At 45.3% G+C, this 21593-nt stretch overlaps 1 protein-coding gene across 2 annotated transcripts in view; it reads right to left on the reverse strand.

Annotated features, from left to right (window-relative positions):
- Positions 1-19892, reverse strand: part of LOC106613300 (muscleblind-like protein 1) — a 149869-nt gene extending 129977 nt beyond the window's left edge. For both annotated transcript variants that reach the window (XM_045724845.1, XM_045724843.1), the window contains exon 1: positions 19762-19892. The gene's annotated coding sequence lies outside the window, so the exon portion shown is untranslated. The remainder of the gene's footprint in view (positions 1-19761) is intronic.
- Between the last annotated feature and the right edge of the window lie 1701 nt (positions 19893-21593).

Here is a 21593-nt window from a genome sequence, read left to right on the forward strand (position 1 = left end):
CATGTAGCCCAGCCCATAGAGCTATATGTTTTAATAAGGTTAGTATCACACCTCATGTAGCCTAGCCCATAGACCTATATGTTTTAATAAGGTTAGTATCACACCTCATGTAGCCCAGCCCATAGAGCTATATGTTTTAATAAGGTTAGTATCACACCTCATGTAGCCTAGCCCATAGACCTATATGTTTTAATAAGGTTAGTATCACACCTCATGTAGCCCAGCCCATAGGCCTATATGTTTTGATAAGGTTAGTATCACACCTCATGTAGCCCAGCCCATAGGCCTATATGTTTTAATAAGGTTAGTATAACACCTCATGTAGCCCAGCCCATAGGCCTATATGTTTTAATAAGGTTAGTATCACAAGTAAAGTGGCCAAATAACTTCTTCAACTCAGAGTATATTATTCTGTTCTTCTGAAATACATTTTCTTCATATCATAATGTTTCTTTAGACCTGTGTAATATACATAATGGATTTATTGTGAAGGTGTAGGCTATATTACATGGATTTATTGTGAAGGTGTAGGCTATATTACATGGATTTATTGTGAAGGTGTAGGCTATATTACATGGATTTATTGTGAAGGTGTAGGCTATATTACATGGATTTATTGTGAAGGTGTAGGCTATATTACATGGATTTATTGTGAAGGTGTAGGCTATATTACATGGATTTATTGTGAAGGTGTAGGCTATATTACATGGATTTATTAGACTTTTTAAAACGTAGATGTTCCAAAGGTCTTCATCAGTGGCTTATGGGCTATGAATGGAAGCCAGGAGATGCCACTTGTGTTTATGTTTATTAACGGTCAATGATGAAAATTTCATGACCACCACGGCCCTAATGCTGGGCAATGTAGTCATCTCTGCTTTCCTAAATGCCCACTTGCAGGGCTGAGAAGACCATGACTGTTATGACTGTTAGAGGGAAGAGGGAAGGAGTTAGAGGACAGAGGGAGAGGTTGAGAGGATGAAATGACAGGGAGAGAAGGAGAGAAGAAGAGGCAAAGCAGAATGTGATTGGAACTGAAAAAGAGGAAGAGAGGGTGAAGGAGAGGAGAGAGGGAGAGAGTGTGAAGGGGAGGAGAGAGGGCAGAGAGGGTGAGAGGAGAGAGGGAGAGAGTGTGAAGGGGAGGAGAGAGGGTGAGAGGGAGGAGAGAGGGCAGAGAAGGTGAAGGAGAGGAGAGAGAGGGTGAAGGAGTGGAGAGAGGGTGAGAGGGTGAAGGAGAGAGGGAGAGAGTGTGAAGGGGAGGAGAGAGGGCAGAGAGGGTGAAGGAGAGGAGAGAGGGAGAGAGGGTGAAGGGGAGGAGAGAGGGAGAGAGTGTGAAGGGGAGGAGAGAGGGTGAGAGGGAGGAGAGAGGGAGAGAGTGTGAAGGGGAGGAGAGAGGGCAGAGAGGGTGAAGGAGAGGAGAGAGGGAGAGAGTGTGAAGGGGAGGAGAGAGGGTGAGAGGGAGGAGAGAGGGAGAGAGTGTGAAGGGGAGGAGAGAGGGCAGAGAGGGTGAAGGAGAGGAGAGAGGGAGAGAGTGTGAAGGGGAGGAGAGAGGGTGAGAGGGAGGAGAGAGGGCAGAGAGGGTGAAGGAGAGGAGAGAGGGAGGGTGAGGGAGAGAGTGTGGGAGAGAGGAGAGAGGGTGGAGAGGGTGAAGGAGGAGAGAGGGAGAGAGTGTGAAGGGGAGGAGAGAGGGCAGAGAGGGTGAAGGAGAGGAGAGAGGGTGAGAGGGAGGAGAGAGGGAGAGAGTGTGAAGGAGAGACTGTGAAGGAGAGGAGAGGGGAGGGAGTGTGAAGGAGAGGAGAGGGGAGGGAGTCTGAAGGAGAGGAGAGGGGAGGGAGTGTGAAGGAGAGGAGAGGGGAGGGAGTGTGAAGGAGAGGAGAGGGGAGGGAGTGTGAAGGAGAGGAGAGGGGAGGGAGTGTGAAGGAGAGGAGAGGGGAGGGAGTGTGAAGGAGAGGAGGGGAGAGAGGGAGAAGGAGAGGAGAGAGTGGGAGAGGGTGAAGCAGAGGACAGAGGGAGAGGGTGAAGTAGAGAAGAGAAGGAACACCAAATAATGCATGCAGAGCAGAATTAGGCCGATACCCACTAATTATCAAAATCCATAAAAGAGACGTTAAATTCTACAACCACCTAAAAGGAAGCGATTCCCAAACCTTCCATAACAAAGCCATCACCTACAGAGAGATTAACCTGGAGAAGAGTCCCCTAAGCAAGCTGGTCCTGTGGCTCTGTTCACAAACACAAACAGACCCCACAGAGCCCCAGGACAGCAACACAATTAGACCCAACCAGATTATGAGAAAACAAAAATATAATTTTTTGACACATAGGAAAGAATTAACAAAACACTGAGCAAACTAGAATGCTCTTTGGTCCTAAACAGAGAGTACACAGTGTCAGAATACCTGACCACTGTGACTGACCCGAAATTAAGGAAATCTTTGACAATATACAGACTCAGTGAGCATAGCCTTGCTATTGAGAAAGGCAGCCGTAGGAGAAGACAGGCTATGTGCACACTGCCCACAAAATGAGGTGGAAACTGAGCAGCACTTCTTAACCTCCTGCCAATGTATGACCATATTAGAGACACATATTTCCCTCAGATCACACAGATCCACAATTATTTTTTTAAACAAATATAATTTTGATAAACTACCATATCTACTGGGCGAAATACCACAGTCTGCCATCACAGCAGCAAAATGTGTGACCTGTTGCCACAAGAAAAGGACAACCAGTGAAGAACAAACACCATTCTAAATACAACCCATATTTATGTTTATTTATTTTCCGTTTTGTAGTTTAAGTATTTGCACATCATTACAACACTGTATATAGACATAATATGACATTTGAAATGAAATGTCTTTATTCTTTTGGAACTTTTGCGTATGTAATGTTTACTGTTCATTTTATATTCTTTATTTAACTTTTGTTTATTATCGATTTCACTTGCTTTGGCAATGTAAACATATGTTTCCCATGCCAATAAAGCCATTTGAATGTAATTGAATTTAGAGGGAGAGGGGTTGAAGGAGAGGAGAGAGAGAGAGATAGCGTGAAGGAGAGGAGAGAGGGAGAGAGAGAGGGTAGATGAGGTAGAAAAGAGAAGGGAAGATAGGAGAGTGTGATTTTCCATCCTGGCACTCAGCTGGCAGACAGCACTGTTTGCATTCCACCTGGAGACTTTAGGACCATTTTTCATTCGCTTCTGTCTCTCCTCCCTCCCTCGATCCATCGCTCCCTCCCTCCCTCCCTCCCTCCCTCCCTCCCTCCCTCCCTCCCTCCCTCCATCAATTTCCATCTCTCTCGCCATCTCTTTCTCTCAACATCTCTCCCCCTCTGGAATTTGGCTTGTCCAAGGATAGTATTTTACCTATTCATCCAAACTGTAGACTGGTTTCTTCTTCCCAGCTTATTTACATAGGCTGTCTATCTGTCTCAGAGCCTCTCACACAGTCTGTGGTGCACTCATCAGGAAGACTTCTGACAAACATTTCTTTGGATGAGTTTATGTTCATGTCCCATCTTTCATTGACCAGGTGTGTACCAGCGAGATAGATCTATAAAAATCGGACACATATCTGCCATGATAAAACTGTTCCAGCCACGTACAGCTGATCGGACGGGAAGAGCTTGAAGACAACTAGATGGAATCTTCCTCTCCCACCTCTACTGTTGCCTTGGTACTCAATTCATCCTCCTTTTAATAGCTGTCCTCATTAATTCCACTCTTTCTCTCTCTGTCGCCTCCCCTCTCTCTCTCTCTCTCTCTCTTTTCTGTCTCTCTCACTCTCTCTCCCTCTCTCCCTCGTTCATGCGCCTCATGCTGCAGTACCCACGGTAATGTGCTGTGATATCGTTATCTCCATGGAAACCAGGGGAAGCCTTATTCAGAGCAGAGAGATTAGAATAGATAGAAGGAGAGAGAGAAGGAGAGAGAGGAGGAGAGAGAGAAGGAGAGAGAAGGATGTTTTGATATCTCTCTCTCTCTCTCTCTCTCTCTCTCTATTAAATTAAATTAAATTCAAAGGGCTTTATCGGCATGTGAAACATATGTTTACATTGCCAATCAAGTGAAATAGATAATAAACAAAAGTGACATCAACAATACAAAATTAAAATAAACATTACACTCACAAAAATCCTCTCTCTCATTCTTCCTTGCCCTAACCCCTCTCTCCGTCTCTCTCTCTCTCTCTCTCTCTCTCTCTCTCTCTCTCTCTCTCTCTCTCTCTCTCTCTCTCTCTCTCTCTCTCTCTCTCTCTCTCTCTCTCTCTCTCTCTCTCTCGTTGGAGTGCATGCTGGGAGTGAGTCGTGAAGCAGGAGTGATTGTGAGAGCGACTGGAATTATCTTCACTCTATTGGGTTTTGGTGTGTGTTTATTATATATATATATATATATATATATATATATATATATATATATATATATGTGTGTGTGTGTTGATTAGTTTAGTTGTTTTAAGGGTATCTTGTCTAAATATCACTAAGCACGTATAGGGGTGGTGGGATCGTTGAGGTTGGTTTTCGCGAGGGCACAACCAGCGGGTGGGGCTGGTTGCAATGGCCACTCGCGGAAGTTTGGAGTTTGAAAAACTTAGTCGGCGACATGGAGTAAAGATTCCTGCTGCTGCCGGGTGTTCAGTGGAAGAATGTAGCTTGGCAGTGGGTGCTATCATTGGGTGTGATAGTATCAAAGCGCTGTAGTGATATTCTTAGATTCCATTGAAAAGGTGAATACGATAGTTGAGAGTGGTGTTGTGTTGCGGGAGACACAGACACCGGTATTTCCGCTTATGAATCCGGCAAAGAAAGTTATACTTTCTAACGTGCCACCATTTGTTAGAGATGAAGTGTTGGAGCGAGAGTTATCTCGTCATGGTCAAATTGTATCAACAATAAAGAAGGTTCTTTTTGGATGCAAATCTCCGTTGCTGAAACATTTCGTGTCTCATAGGAGACAAGTGCATATGATTTTAAAAAAGGACACTGATGAACTGAATTTAGCATTCAGTTTTAAGATTGATGGATTTGATTATGTCTTCTACGCTTCTACTGAATCAATGAAATGCTTTGGCTGTGGAAGAGAGGGGCATTTGGTGCGTAATTGTCCCGAGAATGAGCACGCAGAGCCCGGTAGCAGCTCTAGTGCCGGTGCAGCTAACGCACCACCGCGAAGGGATGAACATGCTAAGGGTGCAGGGGAAGGGAAAAGGTGGGCAGATGTGGTAGGAAAAGTAGGAGAGGAAGGCATTGTGGATACGGGGGTAATTGTGGTAGATCAGAACAAAGAGGGAGGGGAAACAGTCGGTGAGATTGCGACTGCCGTCGCTGAGGTGGTGCTGGAAAATGAAATTGGAGGTCAAGAGGAGATTGAAATAATGGAAAAGGAAGCAGCTGTTTTCAAAGTACCGAGGAGTAAGAGGAAGAATGTAAGGGGTGGTGAAGGGTCTAATTCCAAGAGGAAGGTAGAGATTAATAATTCACTTGAAGATAAACAGGTTGTAGAGATGGAGTTTTCTTCTGGGGAGGATAGCAAGAGTGAGTCATCTGACGCGTCACAACAAAATAGTGAGATAAATGGGGTGGAAGGGAGGTATGGGATTGAGAAGGTACGTCAATTTCTGAAGTTGACAAAAGGGAAGAAATATATGCAGGATTACAATGTAACAGATTTTTTCCCTGAAAGTGAATTGTTTATTGAATCAGCAAAGTTTCTGATGTCAAAAATAACAGGGGGAGGTTTGACAAGCCCTGAAATTGCTAGACTCAAGAAAGTGGTCACGAGAGTGATAAGTGATGTAAATTCTAAAGAAAATGAAAGAGTTCAGTCGCAGCTTTAAGTATGTAAAGAGATGTGGTTTCTGGGTCTTCCTCTGTATTTTTTTTCATCCATGAGCAGTTTTAAGATTTCTTCTTTAAACGTAAATGGGGCAAGAGACGTTAAAAAAAGAGCCATAGTGTATGAGTTAATTAGGGGAAAGGGAAGTGACATAATTTTTCTACAAGAAACGCATAGTAATTTGTAAAATGAAGTTATGTGGCAACATGAGTGGGGGGGGACAGTGGTGTGTAGTCATAAAAACTCAAAAAGTGGGGGTGTGGCCATCTTGTTCTCAAAAGGGTTTTTGCCTTTGTCATATGAGGTTGAAGAGGTAGTTGAGGGGAGGTTATTAAAAGTTAGAGTAAGGTATGAAAACATCACTATGTGTCTGATAAATGTATATGCCCCAGTGGTGGCAGTTGAGAGGGTATGCTTTTTAGAGACATTATCAAATACCATTGAGAAATGTAACAATGAAGATTATTTATTTATTGCTGGGGATTTTAACTGCACAGTCAGTGATTTAGATAGAAATCACAAAGAACCTCATATAGCCTCAAGGACTTTTTTAAAACGTCTCATTGTAACAAATGAACTGTGTGATATTTGGCGGAGTCAACATGGAGGCACAAGGCAGTATACCTGGGTGCATGTGAGAGAGAACACCATCTCTATGGCCAGGTTAGATAGGTTTTATTGTTTTGAGCATCAATCTCAGGTCTGTAAATCAAGTGTGATAACCCCAGTGGGATTTTCTGATCATTGTTTAGTAACAGAGGTGGTGTTCATTAACGATGTAAAACCTAAAAGCGCATACTGGCATTTTAACATAACTTTATTGAGTGATGCTCACTTCAGGAAATGTTTTAGTTTTTTCTGGGAGAGGTGGAGGTCTCAAAAGGCCAGTTTTGTATCCCTTCAACAGTGGTGGGATATAGGGAAAATCCAGATTCAACAATTCTGTAAGCAATACACGAGGAATGTCACCAAGGATATCATCACATCAATGAAAGCCCTAGAGACTGAAATAGTGGAACTCATGACGTTGGTTGAGACCACAGGAGATCGAGGCCACACTCAGGCCCTCAAGAGGAAAAAAGCTGCATTGGCAGACCTGCTGGGTATCAGAGCACAGGGGGCATTGGTGAGAAGTAAGTTTCAGGGAATCTCTGAAATGGATGCCTCATCCAAATTTTTCTTTGGTTTAGAGAAAAAGAATGGACAAAGAAAAATTATTCATTGTCTCAAATCAGCTGTTGGACAAGAGCTCACTAGACCTAGTGAAATTAGAAAGAGGGCAGTAGAGTTCTATGCTGAGCTCTACAAGTGTGATTACAAAGAGGATAAAAAAGTGACACAGCAGTTCCTTGATGGACTCCCACAGGTGGCTGCAGAAGCTCAGGTTGAACTTGAGCAACCATTGTCTTTGCAGGAGTTATACACTGCATTAAAAGGCATGGAAAATGGAAGGGCACCAGGCATTGATGGGCTTCCCGTTGATTTTTTAAAGTCTTTTTGGGCTATGTTGGGAGAGGATTGGCTAGCAGTAGTTAATGATAGTTTTACCGGAGGGTTACTACCAATAAGCTGCAGAAGGGCTGTCCTCACCCTACTGCCCAAAAAGGGTGACCCTAGGGATGTGAAGAACTGGAGGCCGGTGGCTTTATTGTGCACTGATTATAAGATCCTGTCAAAGGCTTTGTCCAACAGGTTGAGGGAGGTGATGGGGCAGATCATACATACGGACCAGTCCTACTGTGTTCCTGGCAGGCAGATAGGGGATAACATTTCTCTGATTTGTGATTTTTTGGACGTCTCGAGGGCTATTGGGTTGGATGCTGGTCTAATTTCAATTGATCAGGAAAAGGCATTTGACCCGAGTTGAACATCAATATTTATGGCACACTTTGGAGGCGTTTGGGTTCAGCTCTGGTTTTATTGCCATGATAGAGGTGATATATGGTGACATTGAAAGTGTATTGAAAGTTAACGGTGGTTTGAGTGCTCCTTTTAAAGTGTGTAGAGGTATTAGGCAGGGATGTTCTTTGTCGGGAATGTTATATGCCATTGCTATAGAGCCACTACTAAATAGCATTAGAAGTCGCATTGAGGGGGTGTACCTTTCAAAGGATATTCCTCCTATTCGTCTCTCAGCCTATGCTGATGATGTAGTTGTTTTAGTGAAAAATCAAGCGGAGGTGGATAGTTTGAGTCTAATGGTTGATCGTTTTAGGGGAATATCCTCTGCAAAGGTAAATTGGGAAAAGAGTTGTGCTTTACAGATTGGAGAATGGTCTGGAGGGATCATGGCTTTGCCAGGGGGGCTAGAATGGTGTAAGGGAGGTTTTAAGTATCTTGGAGTGTACCTGGGAGATGAGGGGACTATGGAAAAAAATTGGATTGGGGTGGTTGAAATGGTGGAAGGGAGGATAAGGAAATGGCGTTGGTTGCTATCTCGTATGTCATATAGGGGGCGCACTATTATAGTTAACAATGTGATTGCCTCTGCACTGTGGCATCGGTTGTCAGTTTTAGAACCACCATCTGGCCTTCTGGCTAAGATACAGGCAATAATTGTGGATTTCTTTTGGGATAAATATCACTGGGTTCCACAAAGTGTTTTGTATTTGTCAAAAGAGGAGGGGGGACAAGGTCTTGTACATCTTGCTAGTAGGGCTGCTGCTTTCCGGTTTCAGTTTATTCAAAGGTTGCTTTATGGACCGGAAAATGTGGATTGGAGAGGGGTGGCAGGTCTTGTATTACAGCAGGTTGGAGGATTAGGTTTAAAGAAAGCTTTATTTTTGGTTGATAGTAGCCAGATTTCTAGGGGAGGGAATACCTCCGTTTTACAGAGGCCTTCTTAGGGTGTGGAGCATAATGAAGGTGTCCAGACGAACTTCAGCGGAGTCAGTGCATTGGCTGTTGGAGGAACCTCTGGTGTATGGGGCAAGACTTGATTGCACAACTGCAGCTGTTCCACATTTTTCCAAGATTCTGGTGAAGGGCAAAATCATCACCTTAAAACAGTTAATGGCCATGGCTGGGCCCGCCTTAATGGATGGAAGACGGGTGGCTGAACATTTGGGGGTGAGGTCGGAAAGGATGGTAGGACAACTGCTGGGAAGCTGCAGGAAGGCTTTGTCAGCAGAAGAGTGGGATATGCTTCATAGCCACAAGAAGAAGGTACAAGATGAAGACGTCTCATTTCCAAGACTAGGGATTACACCAAATATCCCAGAGTCAGAAAGAAAGGCGATATTACTGGATTTGAGAGGGTTGGAAGAGGTGGGTTTGGATGAGGTGAATGGGAAAGACTTATATAGGGGGTGTGTCAAGGTGTTGAATAAAGATAAATTGAAAACTAGAAAAGACACTCCATGGAGGGTAAAATTGGGCATTGATGACAAGGTAAAGCCAGCATGGAGAGCACTGTACAAGCCACCGTTACAAAAGGGTACTGGTGATATGCAATGGAGGGTTTTGCATGGCATTATTGCAGTTAATGCTTTTGTATCTGTTATTAATTCAGATGTTGGAGATGGATGTCCTTTTTGTAATATAAGAGAAACCATTTTTCACTGTTTTATGGAGTGTGAGAGGATAAAACCTCTCTTGGAGATGCTGGAGTGTTTGTTTAAAGCTGTAGGGGAGATTTTCAATAACACTGTTTTTATTTTTGGGGTTTCAATATAGAAAGCAACAGAAAAGAAAATGTCAACTGTTAAATTTTATTTTGGGACAAGCAAAGATGTAAATTTTTCTGAGTAGGAAACATAAGATAGAAACGGGATATGGGCAGGATGTAAGATGTGTTTTTAAAGGATTAGTGAAAATAAGAATAAAAGTGGATTTTGAGTTCTACTCAGCTGTAAAAGATCTCCCATTGTTTGAGGAGAAGTGGGCATACGAAGGAGCGCTTTGTTTTGTAGAGGAGGGGAAACAATTTTTTGTTGGAGAAATAAGTTGAATGTATATGTTCTTTAGTTTTTTAATTTTTATTTTTTTTTGTTATTTTAGTATTTTTTGTGTATTTCTTTTCTTTTTTTTAGGAATTACATTTGGTGTTTCATTTCTGAAAAGACAGTATGTCTTTTTTTATGTTAACACTTGAGTAGAAAATAAAGGTTTTATAAAAACTCAAAACTCTCTCTCTCTCGCTCTCTCCCTCTCCCTCCGTCTTTCTCTCTCTCACACTTTGTTTGTCTATCCATCTCTGTCTCCTTGTCTGTCTCTGCAACATTCACTGTCAGACCATCTTCTCTTGACTGCCCTGTACAGTACATTACAGTACACAACACACGGATAAGCAAAAATAGTACTTTAAAGGGACAGTCCGCTGTTCCCTCAGCTTTTGACCAAAGCAGAGGCGGGGTGGCCGCTTTGTTATTGTTTTAACTGCAGATTGTCCATTTAAAAGCAGTTGACCAATGGAAAATGCTATTCAGTGGTTGAATAGGATCTATTCTCTCTGCCATTGATCCACCGTACAGTAGTCATACATCAAGGTTTTGATTCTGTCTTCGCTTTGATCTATATCCTGTTACATAGAGCACACAGCCCAGACCACATCATTATTACTGAGCAGAGAAGCATCAGACAGCAGACATGAGAGGATCAGCTGTCCCAGGGATGGGTAGAACGAGAAGGAAAATGCTTAGTTGGAAGCCTTTTCTTAACCTTTCTTCCCTTGAAATTCAGGACATGTACGCACATGTGTAAACAGTATTCTCTCTGCCCTCACAAGCATGGAAGCATGGTTGCACGGACGACGCACTAACGTGCACACACACACACACACTCTCTCTCTCTCTCTCTCTCTGTGTGGCTCCCCTCCCTCTGCAACTGTAGCGTAAACAGAGGTGGGGAGGCAGACAGGCCAGTGAAGTGTCATGCTGTCGTCTGCAGTGTCATATCAGTGCATGTGATTCAACAGTCTGACACTCAGACACACACCAGTTGAGGAGGAGTGTGTGTGTGTGTGTGTGTGTGTGTGTGTGTGTGTGTGTGTGTGTGTGTGTGTGTGTGTGTGTGTGTGTGTGTGTGTGTTGCGTGTGTGTTTGTGTGTGTGTGAGAGAGGCTCCTCCTGAGTGACTGCAGTGTATCACCTGCTGCCAGAGTAGAGTGATGCAGCAGCGGTGTCACTGAGTTCAAGAGCATTAGTCTCCCCCAGCACAACTCCAGTCCCTCTCTCCTCCCAGCACAACTCCAGTCCCTCTCTCCTCCCAGCACAGCACCAGTCCTCCCCTCCTCCCAGCACAGCCCCAGTCCCTCTCTCCTCCCAGCACAGCCCCAGTCCCTCTCTCCTCCCAGCACAGCCCCAGTCCCTCTCTCCTCCCAGCACAGCCCCAGTCCCTCTCTCCTCCCAGCACAACTCCAGTCCCTCTCTCCCCCCAGCACAGCTCCAGTCCCTCTCTCCTCCCAGCACAACTCCAGTCCCTCTCTCCTCCCAGCACAGCTCCAGTCCCTCTCTCCTCCCAGCACAGCCCCAGTCCCTCTCTCCTCCCAGCACAGCCCCAGTCCCTCTCTCCTCCCAGCACAGCACCAGTCCCTCTCTCCTCCCAGCACAACTCCAGTCCCTCTCTCCTCCCAGCACAGCACCAGTCCCTCTCTCCTCCCAGCACAGCTCCAGTCCCTCTCTCCTCCCAGCACAACTCTAGTCCCTCTCTCCTCCCAGCACAGCACCAGTCCCTCTCTCCTCCCAGCACAGCCCCAGTCCCTCTCTCCTCCCAGCACAGTTCCAGTCCCTCTCTCCTCCCAGCACAGCTCCAGTCCCTCTCTCCTCCCAGCACAGCTCCAGTCCCTCTCTCCTCCCAGCACAACTCCAGTCCCTCTCTCCTCCCAGCACAGCTCCAGTCCCTCTCTCCTCCCAGCACAGCCCCAGTCCCTCTCTCCTCCCAGACAGCCCCAGTCCCTCTCTCCTCCCAGCACAGCACCAGTCCCTCTCTCCTCCCAGCACAACTCCAGTCCCTCTCTCCTCCCAGCACAGCACCAGTCCCTCTCTCCTCCCAGCACAGCTCCAGTCCCTCTCTCCTCCCAGCACAACTCTAGTCCCTCTCTCCTCCCAGCACAGCACCAGTCCTCCCCTCCTCCCAGCACAACTCCAGTCCCTCTCTCCTCCCAGCACAGCTCCAGTCCCTCTCTCCTCCCAGCACAGCACCAGTCCCTCTCTCCTCCCAGCCCCAGTCCCTCTCTCCTCCCAGCCCCAGTCCCTCTCTCCTCCCAGCACAGCTCCAGTCCCTCTCTCCTCCCAGCACAGCCCCAGTCCCTCTCTCCTCCCAGCCCCAGTCCCTCTCTCCTCCCAGCCCCAGTCCCTCTCTCCTCCCAGCACAGCTCCAGTCCCTCTCTCCTCCAAGCACAGCCCCAGTCCCTCACAGGAATAATTACTGAGAGAGAGAGAGAGAGAGAGAGAGAGAGAGAGAGAGACAGAGAGACAGACAGACAGACAGACAGACAGACAGACAGACAGACAGACAGACAGACATAGAGACAGACAGACAGACAGACTCAGAGAGACAGACAGACAGACTCAGAGAGACAGACAGACAGACAGACTCAGAGAGACAGACAGACAGACAGACAGACAGACAGACAGACAGACAGACAGACAGACAGACAGACAGACTCAGAGAGACAGACAGACGAGAGACAGACAGACAGACAGACAGACAGACAGACAGACAGACAGACAGACAGACAGACAGACAGACAGACAGACAGACAGACAGACTCAGAGAGACAGACAGACTCAGAGAGACAGACAGACAGACAGACAGACAGACAGACAGACAGACAGACAGACAGACAGACAGACAGACAGACAGACAGACAGACAGACTCAGAGAGACAGACTCAGAGAGACAGACAGACAGACAGACAGACAGACAGACAGACAGACAGACAGACAGACAGACAGACAGACAGACAGACTCAGAGAGACAGACAGACAGACTCAGAGAGACAGACAGACATACAGACTCAGAGAGACAGACAGACAGACAGACAGACTCAGACAGACAGACAGACAGACAGACAGACAGACAGACAGACAGACAGACAGACAGACAGACAGACAGACTCAGAGAGACAGACAGACAGACTCAGAGAGACAGACAGACAGACAGACAGACAGACAGACAGACAGACAGACAGACAGACAGACAGACAGACAGACAGACTCAGAGAGACAGACAGACAGACAGACTCAGAGAGACAGACAGACAGACAGACAGACAGACTCAGAGAGACAGACAGACAGACAGACAGACAGACAGACAGACAGACAGACAGACAGACAGACAGACAGACAGACAGACTCAGAGAGACAGACAGACAGACAGACAGACAGACAGACAGACAGACAGACAGACAGACAGACAGACAGACTCAGACAGACTCAGACAGACAGACAGACAGACAGACAGACAGACAGACAGACAGACTCAGAGAGACAGACAGACAGACAGACAGACAGACAGACAGACAGACAGACAGACAGACAGACTCAGAGAGACAGACAGACAGACAGACTCAGACAGACAGACAGACAGACAGCAGAGAGACAGACAGAGAGCGAACCAGAGAGACAAACAGACAGAGCGAGAGAGAACCAGAGAGACAGACAGACAGAGCGAGCGAGAGAGAGAGAGAGAGAACCAGAGAGAGAGATGATAGTGTTATTGGTAAAAGTCTCCATGTCAGGCAGACACTAGTACCCTGCCCAGTGTTGTAATTCACAGGAGAGGTGTGTAATCTAGGATAATTCAGATTGAACTATGTCAGAGTCCTTTACCATTTGAAGAGATCTAAGGTGTCAAAAACCTTCTATGGCTCCCAGAGTGCTGAACAGAATGGGAAGATTTTCTGCTCCCCGTCCCAATGGTAGAGGTTATAATAAGGAAGGATAATATGTTCTGTGTCTCAATGTAACCTCAAATGGTTTCTTTTCTGTTCCGGGGAAATCACTTTCAAAAGCTCTGAAGGACCACCTGTCAAAAGTTTTAGAACACCTACTCATTCAAGGGTTTTTCTTAGGTTTTTTTTTACTATTTTCTATATATTTTATGTATTTAGATTCTTTAAAGTAGCCACCCTTTGCTTTGATGACAGCTTCGCACACTCTTGGCGTTCTCTCAACCAGCTTCACCTGGAATGCTTTTCCAACAGTCTTGAAGGAGTTCCCACATATGCTGAGTACTTGTTGGCTGCTTTTCCTTCACTTTGCATTCCAACTCATCCCAAACCATCTCAATTTGTTTGAGGTCGGGGGATTGTGGAGTCCAGGTCATCTGATGCAACACTCCATCACTCTCCTTCTTGGTAAAATAGGCCTTACACAGACTGGAGGTGTGTAGGGTCATTGTCCTGTTGAAAAACAAATGATAGTCCCAGTAAGTGCAAACCACATGGGATGGTGTATCACTGCAGAATGCTGTGGTAGCCATGCTGGTTAAGTGTGCCTTGAATTGTAAATAAATCACTGACAATGTCATCAGCAAAGCACCCCCACACCATCACACCTCCTCCTCCATGCTTCACGTTGGGAACCACACATGCGGAGATCATCCATTCACCTACTCTGCGTTTCACAAAGACACGGCGATTTGGAACCAGAAATCTCAAATTTGGACTCACCAGACCAAAGGACAGATTTCCACCGGTCTAATGTCCATTGCTCGTGTTTCTTGGCCCAAGAAAGTCTGTTCTTATTGGTGTCCTTTAGTAGTGGTTTCCTTGCAGCAATTTGACCATGAAGGCCTGATTCACACAGTCTCCTCTGAACAGTTGATGTTGAGATGTATCTGTTACTTGAACTCTGTGAACCATTTATTTGGGCTGAAATCTGAGGCTGGTAACTCTAATGAACTTTTCCTTTGCAGCAGAGGTAACTCTGTGTCTTCCTTTCCTGTGGTGGTCCTCATGAGAGACAGTTTCAACATAGCGCTTGATGGTTTTTGCGACTGCACTTGAAGAAACTTTCAAAGATCTTGAAGTGTTACGGTTTGACTGACCTTCCTGTCTTAAAGTAATGATGGACTGTCATTTCTCTTTGCTTATTTGAGCTGTTCTTGCAAAAATATGGACTTGTTTTTTACCAAATAGGGCTATCTTTGTACCACCCCTACCTTGTCACAACACAACTGATTGGCTCAAATGCATTAAGATGGAAATAATTCCACAAATTAACTTTTAACAAGGCACACCTGTTAAATGAAATGCATTCCAGGTAACTACCTCATGAAGCTGGTTGAGAGAATGCCAAGAGTGTGCAAAGCTGTCATCATGGCAAAGGGTGTCTGCTTTGAATAATCTAAAACATAAAATATATTTTGATTTGTTTAAAACTTTTTGAAATCAGTAGGTGTCCAAACTATTGACAGGTACTGTATATATTTTGACAGTCAAATTAAGAGTCAATGTTATCAATAAACGTAAAGGATTAAGGCCTATTATTATAGTTGGGTGTTTGTTAAACAATTTGTGAAATTTCTTTCTAATACCATATATACTCCCAACTGGTATTATTATTGTTACAAAAATAAACAAAACAAAAAAATAAGAATCTAAAACAATAAACGGAAAACCCGCAGTACCCCCGCTGGTCCGCGGACCACAGGTTGAAAACCACTGCTCTAACCATCCAGGCTGTATCACATCCGGCCGTGATTGTGAGTCGCATAGGGCGGCGCATATTTTTGGCCGGGGTAGGACCGCCATTGTAAATAATAATTTGTTCTAAAAATTAACTGACTAGACTAGTTAAATAACAGGTTAAATAAAATTAAATACATTAAATAAAACCAGAACATGCAGTCGAGCTCCTGCCGGGTCGAGCTCCTGTCGGGTCGAGCTCCTGCCGGTCGAGCTCCTGTCGGGTCGAGCTCCTGCCGGGTCGAGCTCCTGTCGGGTCGAGCTCCTGTCGGGTCGAGCTCCTGTCGGGTCGAGCTCCTGCCGGGTCGAGCTCCTGTCGGGTCGAGCTCCTGCCGGGTCGAGCTCCTGCCGGTCGAGCTCCTGTCGGGTCGAGCTCCTGCCGGGTCGAGCTCCTGTCGGGTCGAGCTCCTGGCCTACTAAATGCTCAGGCATTGCATTGAATCAACCAATGGTTGCATGCCACGTCATCGACTGGGCAGTCAGGCGTCAGATTGTTAAATCATACGATGCGATTAGCTGATATGTTAAATACCTATCCAGGCGTTGTAAGATCTGCCATGAGTCTAAAACGTAGTCGGGCAGGAACCACCATTCACAGTCGACATGACATGTCTGTCGCAGTGATGACCTTTGTTTTTTTTAACCTTTATTTAACTATGCAAGTCAGTTAAGAACAAATTCTTATTTTCAATGACGCACTATGACCTCACTAGAAGTTCACTTGGAAAGCATCTTCATCATTTTCTTGATTTGTTACCTTACTTCACTTTTTATCTTTGTTTATTTTATCTTAGTTTGTTTTTATGTTTGTTTCTAGATTTCCTACCCTGCCCCCCCCCCCTGCTGTTTCAAACCCTCTCTCTCTCTGTATAATAAAAGCACACACACACAGATCTGCATTCCACAGACGCCCCTTGTGATTGCTGAGGGAGACAGATAGATGACATCACTTTTGAAAAACAGATCTGTGCCGAGAGGAGAGAGGGAATGAGAGAGAGAGAGAAACATACACATTAAAAGAGCCACTTATTTACTCCACAGCTCAGCAAAGCATCTAAACACACACCCACCCACCCACCCACACACACACACACACCTCAGACAACAGCTCATCAGACAGACAGACAGAGTGACAGAGCGACAGATCCCCTGAGTTATGTGTTCCTCAGCTTTACCACACTCTACTAATGACCTTGTAGATCTAGCAGCTCTGTGTTCAAGCCTTTATCACACTGTTACCGCTGAGAGAGAGAGAGAGAGAGAGAGAGAGAGAGAGGGGGAGGGAGGGAGGAGGGGTGCAGATCAAAAGAGACGTGTCTGTAGATATTTATTTAAACAGGCAATTCAGTTAAGAACAAATTCTTATTTTACAATGACAGCCTACCCCGGTAAAACCCTCCCTTAACCCGGATGACGCTGGGTCAATTGTGAGCTGCTCTATGGGACTCCTGATCACAGCCAATTGTGATACAGCCCAGGATTGAACCAGGGTCTGTCGTGACGCCTCGAGAGCATTAAGATGCAGTGCCTTAGAACGCTGCGCCAATTCGGGAGCCCTCATACAGAGAGGGAGACAGACTGTCTGGAGGGAAGTCACAGTGGAAGGAGACCGTTGTTAGGCGACGATGATGATGATGATGATGATGATGATGATGATGATGACGACAAGTTCTCACACTCTCACTGGAGAATTAGACGTTCATCCACGTTCCAGTCTCACTGCAGATGTCAAAATGTATCACATAGCTGCAGGAAGTAGGGGGTGGTGAGGGGGCTGCAGGAGGTAGGGGGTGGTGAGGGTGCTGCAGGAAGTAGGGGTGCTGAGGATGCTGCAGGAAGTAGGGGGTGCTGAGGGTGCTACAGGAAGTAAGGGTGCTGAGGATGCTGCAGGAAGTAGGAGGTGCTGAGGGTGCTACAGGAAGTAGGGGTGCTGAGGGTGCTACAGGAAGTAGGGGTGATGAGAGTGATGCAGCACCCCCTGAGAAATCAAATATTTACACCAGATTAATGCACTAGGCCTTTGTTACTCCTGAATGAGACAAATATTGGTCAGCAGAGCAAAGAAAATTACTCGACTTCAATCTTGAACGACCTGGCTGGATGATGATCCACGTTAACCAGATATAGACAGAACCAGAGACTAACTGAACCAGATATCATCTCTATACAGCTGACAACCTACATCAGTAACAGACATACACTAGCACTGTGTCAATCCAACACCAGCTATCCCCTATAAATATAAAGAAGTATGTGGACACCACTTTAAATGTGCGGAGTCGGCTACTTCAGCCAAACCCGTTTCTGACAGGTGTATAAAATCGTGCACACAGCCATGCAGTCTCCATAGACAAACATTGGCAGTAGAATGGCCCATACTGAAGAGCTCAGTGACTTTCAACGTGGCACCGTCATAGGATTCAACCTTTCCAACAAGTCAGTTTGTGAATCTTCTGCCCTGCTAGAGTTGCCTCGGTCAACTGCAAGCGCTATTATTGTAAAGTGGAAACGTCTAGGAGCAACAACGGCTCAGCCACAAAGTGGTAGGCAACACAAGCTCACAGAATGGGGCCGCCGAGTGCTGAAGTGCGTTACACTCACTTTCGAGTTCAGAACAGCCTCTGGAACTTCAGCACAAAAACTGTTCGTTGGGAGCTTCATGAAATGGGTTTCCATGGCAGAGCAGCCGCACACAAGCCTAAGATCACCATGCGCAATGCCAAGCGTCGGCTGGAGTGGTGTAAAACTCGCCGCCATTTGACTCTGGAGCAGTGGAAAAGCGTTCTCTGGAGTGATGAATCACGCTTCACCATCTGACAGTCTAACAGACAAATCTGGGTTTGGCAGAAGCCGGAGAACGCTCCGTGCCCCAATGCATAGTGCCAACTGTCAAGTTTGGTGGAGGAATAATGGTCAGGGGATGTTTTTCGTGGTTCCGGCTAGGCCCCTTAGTTCCAGTGAAGGGAAATCTTAACGCTACAGAATACAATGACATTCCAGACTATTCTGTGCTTCCAACTTCGTGGCAACAGTTTGGGGAATGCCCTTTCCTGTTTCAGCATGACAATGCCCCCATGGACAAACTGAGGTCCAAACAGAAATGGCTTGTCGAGATGGGTGTGGAAGAACTTAACTGGCCTGCACAGAGCCCTGACCTCAACCCAATCAAACACCTTTCGGATGAATTGGAACACCGACTGCGAGCCAGGCCTAATCGCCCAGCATCAGTGCCCGACCTCACTAATGCTCTTGTGGCTGAATAAGAGCAAGTTCCCGCAGCAATGTTCCAACATCTAGTGGAAAGCCTTCCCAGAAGAGAGGAGGCTGTTATAGCAGCAAAGGGGGGGACCAACTCCATATTAATGCCAATGATTTTGGAATGAGACGTTCGACGAGCAGGTGTCCACATACTTTTGGCCATGTAGTGTATCACCTACATTCAATCCCTCAATCAGTCCATAGAAATACACAAAACACAACCCCCACCACACTTGGTTTGTCAGACTGTAGCATGGTTACCGTTACCGCGGGTAACGTGGGAGTTTAATACTTTTCTTTGAACAGCAGGAGTCATCTCATTATGCAGGGGAGTGTCGCGTCTTTATGGGTATGTGAGTCTGTGTTCATGCCTGTGCCTGTGGTGTGTGTGTGTGTGTGTGTGTGTACATACATATGTAGGATCTTCATTTGAACATTTGAACAGTTAGTCCATAATTTTGCTTGATTGGTGGTTAATGTTATTGTCTGGCCAAAAATTAGTCTACATGAAAAGTACAAAGTGTTTTCAGTGTATTTATGTAAAACATGAGGCTCATCTGCAGTGCAGGAAAATTCTCAGCAACAAAAGAGTGATCCAATTAAGATCCTATGTGTGTGTGTGTGTGTGTGTGTGTGTGTGTGTGTGTGTGTGTGTGTGTGTGTGTGTGTGTGTGTGTGAAGAGAGCAGGCTGCTGGGGGGAATGTCTACGGTGCGTGTGGTTTAACTAATGTACAGAACATTAATAAACAGTAACGGTAGCCATCCACATTCTCCTCAGCTCTTTTCCACATTGCAAACGGTCCCACATCAAATGACTGCACTGAAACTGTCTGACTAACTAAATGCACACACTCACACACAGACAGACACAAAAACACACACACACACACACACACAAACACACGACAGAGTGAAAGTTTTCCCCAATCAATAAAATCAACCTGAGACTGTAAACACAAGCAGTATTGTCTCTCTCTACACACACACACCACACACACACCCTCGGTAAACGGTAACTGTATTCACTTACTGTGCCTCAACGTGGACTCCTCTGACTGCTACTGAGCGGAGAATAGAAAGTGAAAACCTCATGCTCGCTTTGCGGCGCTTCTCTCCCTCCCTCGCTTCTCTCCCTCCTCGCTTCTCTCCCTCCCTCGCTTCTCTCCCTCCCTCGCTTCTCTCTCTCCCTCCCTCCTCTCGCTCACTTTCACTCCTGCCTCTTCTCTCTCTCTATCTCCCTCTCTTGTCTCTCTCTCTCTCTCTCTCTCTCTGTGAAACACCCTTCTCCATATAAGGAAGTACAGCTAAACATGTAGATGCAGCTGGCTCAGTTCACCTATCACAGCACGTGCTTCCACCGTATGCAAAACAGAAAGAGACAAAGGGAATAGAAGGAGGAATAGAGGAGAGAGAGAAAGAGGGAGGGAGAGAGACAGGGTAAGAGAGAGGTAGCCAACTCAACCGAACTTCTGCAGTCAACAAAAGAGCGCCCTGATTGTGTCCTGTGTGTTCCTGTGTTTGTGTGTTAACCTGTTAGGGCTAGGGGGCAGCATTTGCACGTCTGGATAAAAAAAATGTACCCGATTTAATCTGGTTACTAATCCTACTCAGTAACTAGAATATGCATATACTTATTATATATGGATAGAAAACACTCTAAAGTTTCTAAAACTGTTTGAATGGTGTCTGTGAGTATAACAGAACTCAATTTGCAGGTCAAAACCCTGAGAGATTCCTTCTACAGGAAGTGGACCTGATGTGATTGTATTACCTTTGCAAACTCTATCCCATTGAAAACACAGGGGCTGAGGAATATTTTGGCACTTCCTATTGCTTCCACTAGATGTCACCAGCCTTTACAAAGATGTTTTGAGTCTTCTGGAGGGAGATCTGACCGAACAAGAGCCATGGAACGATGATGTCCCATTAGACACCTGGCGCGAGTTCATGTTGGGTACCCTCGTTCCAATACGTTATAAAAGAGTATGCATTCGTCCACCTTGAATATTATTCATGTTCTGGTTAAAAAAGGCCCTAATGATTTATGCTATACAACGTTTGACATGTTTGAACGAACGTAAATATATTTTTTTCCCCTCGTTCATGACGAGAAGTCCGGCTGGCTTACATCATGTGCTAACAAGACGGAGATTTTTGGACATAAATGATGAGATTTTTTGAACAAAACTACATTCGTTATGGACCTGTGATACCTGGAAGTGACATCTGATGAAGAGAATCAAAGGTAATGGATTATTTACATAGTATATTCGATTTGAGATCTCCCCAACATGACGTTAGTCTGTATCGCAACGCCGTATTTTCCTGGGCGCAGTGCTCAGATTATTGCAAAGTGTGATTTCCCAGTAAGGTTATTTTTAAATCTGGCAAGTTGATTGCGTTCAAGAGATGTAAATCTATAATTCTTTAAATGACAATATAATATTTTACCAATGTTTTCTAATTTTAATTATTTAAATTTGTGACGCTGACTTGACTGCCGGTTATTGGAGGGAAACGATTTCCTCAACATCAATGCCATAGTAAAACGCTGTTTTTGGATATAAATATGAACTTGATAGAACTAAAAATGCATGCATTGTCTAACATAATGTCCTAGGAGTGTCATCTGATGGAGATTGTAAAAGGTTAGTGCATCATTTTAGCTGGTTTTATGGTTTTGGTGACCCTGTCTTTGACTTGACAAAACATTACACACAACTCTTGTAAATGTACTGTCCTAACATACTCTAAATTTATGCTTTCGCCGTAAAACCTTTTTGAAATCGTAAAACGTGGTTAGATTAAGGAGATGTTTATCTTTCAAAGGGTGTAAAATAGTTGTATGTTTGAAAAATTTGA

Source organism: Salmo salar, chromosome ssa09, assembly GCF_905237065.1.
Source record: "Salmo salar chromosome ssa09, Ssal_v3.1, whole genome shotgun sequence".
Taxonomy (NCBI): domain Eukaryota; kingdom Metazoa; phylum Chordata; class Actinopteri; order Salmoniformes; family Salmonidae; genus Salmo; species Salmo salar.